This window comes from Otolemur garnettii, unplaced genomic scaffold, assembly GCF_000181295.1.
Source record: "Otolemur garnettii isolate 467f Iridium unplaced genomic scaffold, OtoGar3 scaffold00161, whole genome shotgun sequence".
In the NCBI taxonomy this organism is placed as follows: domain Eukaryota; kingdom Metazoa; phylum Chordata; class Mammalia; order Primates; family Galagidae; genus Otolemur; species Otolemur garnettii.
Window position 1 is genome coordinate 2,662,845 of NW_003852556.1, and position 6,869 is coordinate 2,669,713.

The window sequence follows — 6,869 nt, forward strand, 5'->3', positions numbered from 1 at the left end:
GCCACAACACCTGGCTATTCTTTTGTTGCAGTTTGGCCGGGGCTGGTTCGAACCTGCCGCCCTCAGTATATGGGGCTGGTGCCCTAATCACTGAGCTACAGGAGCCACCCCAGGGGTTAGATCTTTCAAAGGCTGAGGCTGATACCTTTGGACTGTGGGGGGAGTTCTTATTACTGATTCAATTTCTTTAACTATTATTGGTTTAGATTTAGTTTTTACTTTTTCTTGAGTCAATTCTTTGTTGTGTCAAAATTTAGGTAGAAATTGCCTAAAAGCATTGAACTGTGTCTTTGATATTTTGGGGGGGGAGGGGAGGAGGCATAATCCCGATTCCATTTAAATGATTTATTTTGTGAAATTCAGGTTTGTCAAATATGAAAAAAAACTATGATCAAAGAATTGAACTTCATGGTTTGATAGTATTTAAAATGATCACATTTTCATTTAAATGGAATCAGAATTATGCCTCCTCTCCTCCCCCCAAATATCAAAGACACAGTTCGATGCTTTTAGGCAATTTCTACCTAAATTTTGACACAAATTGGGAGAAGCAACCCCAGAGTATAGTCTGTAGAAAGCCAATAGATTATAGGTAGTTTGTGGAGACAAGGATGGATATACAGAAAAGAGAGATTCTAGAACGGGCTCTGTTAACCCCGAAAGTTTGGAAAATGCTGAGCTGGACAAAACAAAGTGGGTTCCTTCACTACAGTACTGCTGGGCACCTCACACTTGCTCACATGCTGTGTATGCCTTTAAATCTCTATGGCATGTCAATAAAAAGCAATTCCCAAACTTACTCCACAGAGCACCCTGCTAGCAAGTGCTCCATGGGAGACACTCTGACAGCTGAAGGAAATACACAGAACAGAAATTCCTTCAGAACATACTACGGTTTTTGAAGGCAATGTGCATAAACGTTACCATGGAGAAATTCCACCACGGACTCGGTATCCCAGGGTCTCTATGTTCAGTACAAGGGGTCCTAAAACTCCTGAACATTCCTGGTAATTTTGAAAACACTCTAACAGAGCCAGAGTCAATTAGGAAGGAAGGAAAGCGAGGAGGGAAGAAAAGAAAAAAGCACATGAACCTGGACGGAGCCGAAACACTTTCTTGGGAATTCTTGTTTTTATAGAAAATCATATTTCACCCAAGTTTTTGAAATATTAGCAGAAACATTAATAGTATTCTCAGGATTTAAAGTTTTACTTTTAGTTAACCACTCTTCTATTTTATATCTGGTGTATTTGTGGTTTTCTTTCTTTTTTCTTTTTTCCCCCAGTTTTGTTGGAGTTTACCTCATCTTTTTTTTTAAAAAGCTAGGCTTTTTTATACCTCATGGAAGGCAGAAATAAAAAACTTAAACACTACGTGGTCTTGAACTCCTGAGCTCAAGGGATCCTCCTACCTTGGCCTCCCAGAGTGCTAGGATTATAGGCGTGAGCCATGGGCTTAGATTTGATTTAAAAAAAAAAATACATACTATAAAAAAGTATGTATCAGCTCGGCACCCATAGCTTAGGGCTCTGGCCACATACACCCAGGCTGGTGGGTCTGAACCCAGCCCAGGCGCAGCTAAACAACAATGACAGCTGCAACCATAAAACAGCCGGGTGTTGTGGTGGGCGCCTGTAGTCCCAGCTACTTGGGAGGCCAAGGCAAGAGAATTGCTTAAGCCCAGGAGTTGGAGGTTGCTGTGAGCTGTGATGTCACCACATTCTACCAAGGGCAACAAAGTGAGACTGTCTCAAAAAATAAATAAATAAGGGCAGTGCCTATGGCTCAAAGGAGTAGGGCACTGGCCCCATATATTGGAGGTGGTGGGTTCAAACCCAGCCCCGGCCAAAAACTGCAAAATAAATAAATAAATAAATAAAATTAAAGAGTATGTATCATTTTGATAATTTTATAGAAAACAATGAAAATGAGGGGAAAGGAGAACCCTAGCTCTGAGAATATACCTTAAGGGTTTATTCCCATAGATGCAACAAGAACCCCGCACACCGAGTTTATCCTGATGAAATCTGTAGAGGGGAGATGCACAAACAACCTGCAGGCTGCTCTGTGAGGAACCAGCCGCCACGTTCACACAGCAGCACCGCACAGACCACGTCACCTCTGCAGACTGCTGTGACGTGTGGGTGTGTACAGAGTCTGGAAACATCTGGGAAGATAGGTCAAATCTGTTATTGCTGGATAATGTGATTTAAAGTAATTTTTATTTTTGCTCTGTAGTATTTTAAGTAACATTTGCTGTTTTCAACTGTAACCATGCATGAGTTTTAAAACCAGTAAGTCTACTGCAAACAGAAGAGAAACAAATGAGACAGGCCCCCACCCTCCTGAGCCCCCACACCTGTTTGGTGTCTCACCACCGGATGCCTCGGCCACAAACTGGAGAGGACGACAGGTGCCATATGCTGGGGCTGCTGTAAGGAAGTGGCCACACTGGGCGGCTGTGAGTGACAGAAGTTCATTCTCTGAGTCCGGGAGGCAGCAGTCAGGGATCTCGGTGCCTGCATCCCGGTATTGCGGCCCTCCCTGGCGGCCTCAGCTTGGGGATGCCTCAGTCCAGTCCCTGCCCCTGTCGTGACATGGGTTCCTCCTCTCCGTGTGTGTCTCAGGGTTCCAGGTTCCCCTCATATAGCAGTTGTGTTGCACGCGGGGCCCGTCCTCTCAGGCAGGGCCTCATCCTACTCCTTTATCTGCCACAGCCCTATTTCCCACAAGGCCACAGTCTGAGGCCCTGGGGTCAGGATGTGAACCTGTGTCTTTTGGAGACACAGTGGCCCATCTCAAGACAGCCTGGGTGCATGTCCAGCCCTCAGGTGGGTAGGCTGGATACTGGCCCCGTCTCACCGACCCCACACTGGCCCTGTTTTGGTGTCTCCAGCTCCAGCAGGCTGTGGCATCAAGAATGCCCTGGGTGGCTGGGGTTCAGAGCAGGTGACCCTGACCACACATCATTGCCATGTCCATTTTGGGAGAAGGGGCTGTGGGGCTGGATCCTCACCCTGCGTTGCCTGAAGGAACCCCGTGAGTGACCTTCAGAATCTCCACGGCTCCTGAGCGTCAGCAGACTTGGGGGCAGGTGGGAGCCTGCATGGTGGGAAGGAAGATGGGTCATCTCCTCCTGAAGGTGACTGTGCAGAGAGAGCTCCAGGAGCACACTTGGGGTCTGGTGGGGACACGAGAGGACCACCTGCCACCTCCAGCAGGGGCACAGGAGGCTAGCAGGGACATACCAAGTTTACTTCTGACTTACTTTGGCTCAAGTCTTATGGCTGTCAATCATCACAGCATGTTGGAATCACTGCAAAAGATTTGAGGAGCCACCGCATCAAAAAAGGGGCCCAGATTGAGTACACGAGGAGGGCTCAGCCAGAGTCTCCAGGACAGGTGAGACTCCTCCACGGCAGACAGCTGCTGGCACAGTTGGCACAGACCCAGCCCTGTTCCAGGTGCTGTGGGCAGGTCAGGGCCCTCCCATGCTGCCAGGGATGAGGGAGACTGTCAAAGGCAGCAAGCACAGTGACAAGCAGCTTCACTTTCAAGTCAGGTTTCTTACAAAGTGAAGCGCAGCCCTGCTGTGTGGTCCAGCCACCCTGTTCTGAGCGTTTCCCCAGGAGAAGTGAAAGGCTGTGTTCGCACGAAGACTGGTACATGGACAGTCACAGCAGCTTTAGACCACTAGTCCAGTAGGTGAGTAGATTCATAGTAACAGCAAGTAGTGTGTGTGCACACAGGAACCACACAGCAGTCAGGAGAATAAGCCACGTATGCACACAGCAGCCTGAATAATGCACACGGAGCGAAGGAAGCCAGAAGAAAGTGTGTGCATGTTATAACACTCCATGCAGTAAAGGTTTTCAAAAAGTAAACTAATCTACAGTGACAGGTGATCTGTGGCTGGGGAGGGCGGGAGGGCGGGAGGGCAGACAGGGACCGCCGGTGGAGCAGGAGGGGACGAGTGGGGGCTGTAGACCCGCTCATCGTCTGGGTTGTTGAGACAGGCCCATGAATGAGCATGTCTGTTACACGTGTGCAGCCGTGTTCTCTGTACACTAGTGTCTGTTACACTTCAGTCAAGTTGTCTGGACAACCACAAAACCTGCCTCCTGAGCCTCAGCTCCCAGAGCTTCTAACTTCATTGGTCCAGGTGGGATGACACAGCTGTCATGTTTAACAAATGGCCCCTGATGTACAGCTGGTTGTGATGAGGACCTTGGTGACTTCTGGTAAGAAGCTGAGGCCGTAGAGAGGTGGCTCTGGCCAACCCTTGTCTGTGCATTTGCTTATCTGTTCACTTTTATGGTTATGTGATAGATGCAGACAGTTTCCAGGTGCATAATATATAGAGATTAAATCAGTGTACTCGTGATATCCATCATCACCTTAAACATTTGTCTTTTCTTTCCTTTTTTTTTTTTTTTTTTTGAGACAGTCTCACTCTGCTGCCAGGGCTGGAGTGCTGTGGCCTCATCATAGCTCACAGCAACCTCAAACTCTTGGGTTCAAGTGATCCTCCTGCCTCAACCTCCCAGTAGCTGGGACAACAGGTGCCCACCACAGACCCTGGTTAACTTTTCTATTTTAGTACAGATGGGGTCTCACTTTTGCTCAGGCTGGTCTTCAACTCCTGGCCTCAAGCGATCCTCCTACCTCAGCCTTCCAGAGTGCTAGAATGAGCCACCATGCCTGGCCGATATTTGTCTTTCCTTTACTGATTGTTTTTTAGTTTTTTGCAGGTGAGACTTGCTAAGATATTTAAACCAATCCAATGGTTATGGTCTAAGGAAAAGAGTTCACCAAGTTATAGGATGGACCACATGAAATTGCCATTTTGTAGGTTATAAAATCCCACATATAGGCAATTTCATATGGTTCAAAGTTTCACTTTAATATCTTCACCTCTCATCAAAAAATCATGGTTGATAATTATTCCCTGAGTGCTGAGCCAGGTTTCACCGACCATGTTACTTAGAGCATTAGAGCTGTAACATGCAATTTAAACACACTTCACAAGCTGCCCTCTTCCACCCTCCCCTCCTCAAGAGCCATTTATATTCTAAATGGTATGAGGAATGTAATTTCAATTAAAATTAAACACAATTTAAAGTTTTTCATTTGGCCCTTCCCATAAATGCTATGGTTGTGACCTCCATTCCATTTTTCCAGGTTCAAATTTAAGTTTAATCTTAGGTCCACTTGTTCTCTATTCAAAAAGCAACATGTATCTGTTGTAGAAAATGTGAAAAATACAGAAACACAAATAAGGCAATAAAAATTAAGCACAACCGTGCTGTATTGATTCATTCCTTATTTAGAAATTTATTCATTTTTTATAAGTTATTTTATTTATTTATTTTATTTTTGCAGTTTTGGCTGGGGCCGGTTTCGAACCCACCACCCTGGGCATATGGGACTGGTGCCCTACTCCCTGAGCCACAGGCACCACCCAATTGTCTAATTGTTATAACCTATGGCTCAGCCCAATAGTTAGATATTTTTGAAAATTAAGTTTGGGTTAAACATTCTTTGTGGTTCCCCTTGGTTATTTGAGAACCCTATTAGTATTTACTTAAACAGCCTGAAGTATGAGTGAATGCCCAGTCACCAAAACTTGGGTTTCCTATGGAAGCCTTTGTTTGGTGGTGTAGTAACAAACTGGCTCCCCTAAAGGCCGAGCAGAGTCAGAACGCAGGTGCTCCGTCCCCGCTCCCAGACATGGTGCTGTTTTCTACTATGTGAAATGGGTGGCCAGTGAGACCAGGAAGAGGGACTCAGGAAGGTGGGAGAGAGGGCAGAGGGGACAGCCAGGATGGAGCGGGAGTCTGAGGAGCAATTTCTGTTTCATATGGGAGTGCGTTTCAGAGCCTCAGTGGGAGAATTGCTGAACGTATGTGATAAACTGGAGAGTGGGGCTGCGTGGGGCCTTTGCTTAATAAGTTCAGGCAGGTCTTGGTCCTGGCGGACACAGGGTGCCCTGGGGGCTCTTTGGTCCCCATGTTCTCATAGTGCCCTACAAAACCACAGTGAGTGGGAAAGGAAGATACATTTATTCCCCTTGGGTAGCCTTAAATGAAAAGCATGTACCTTTAAGACTTAGAACGTGAGTTAAATCACACAGGGAAATGCAGGAAGCGGGTTTCCCACCGGGAGACTCTGGTCCTGTTCCAGAACACAGACGTCTCATCAGGAGTCCCTGGGCACCACCCACAGGGGCCACGCTCTGTGCACAGCTGAGCCCCAGGAGAGCCATGCTACTGATGGGAAGGCTCAACTCTAGCCGCAGGTGGGGTCAATAAATATTTATGACGGCTTACTTCTTATCTTTGTTTTTTACCTTTTCAGTATAATCTAAGCTTATTGCAACAAATTCAAACAGACAGAAGTACTGTAAGTCAAATCTGAGGCCGCCATCCCCTCCTCCAAGTCACTCCGTCAGAGACGACTTTGGGACAGCTTGGTGGTCATAGCCCAGACCTTTCCTGTGCATATCCAAATAAATGCCTCATAGAATTAAGAGAAGATTTTACTGGGTAATCACTGTACAACTTTAGAGAAAATAAAGAATTAAAATTTTTTCTTCCAAGTGAAAGAAACCAATGTAGAAAGACTGAACACTGTGTGACTCCAGCTGTAAGATCATCTGGAAAAGACAAAACTATGGTGATGGCACAAGAGCAGTGGCTGCCAGGGTGGGGGGAGCAGGGGCGAACAGGGTGGGGGGGGCACAGAGGATTTCAGAGCAGCCCGACGCTTGATGCATTTGCCAACACTCATCAAATGCACAAGATACAGAATGGACTCTAATGTCAACTATGGACTTGAGTTAGTAGCAGCATATAGGTATTGATCCAGAC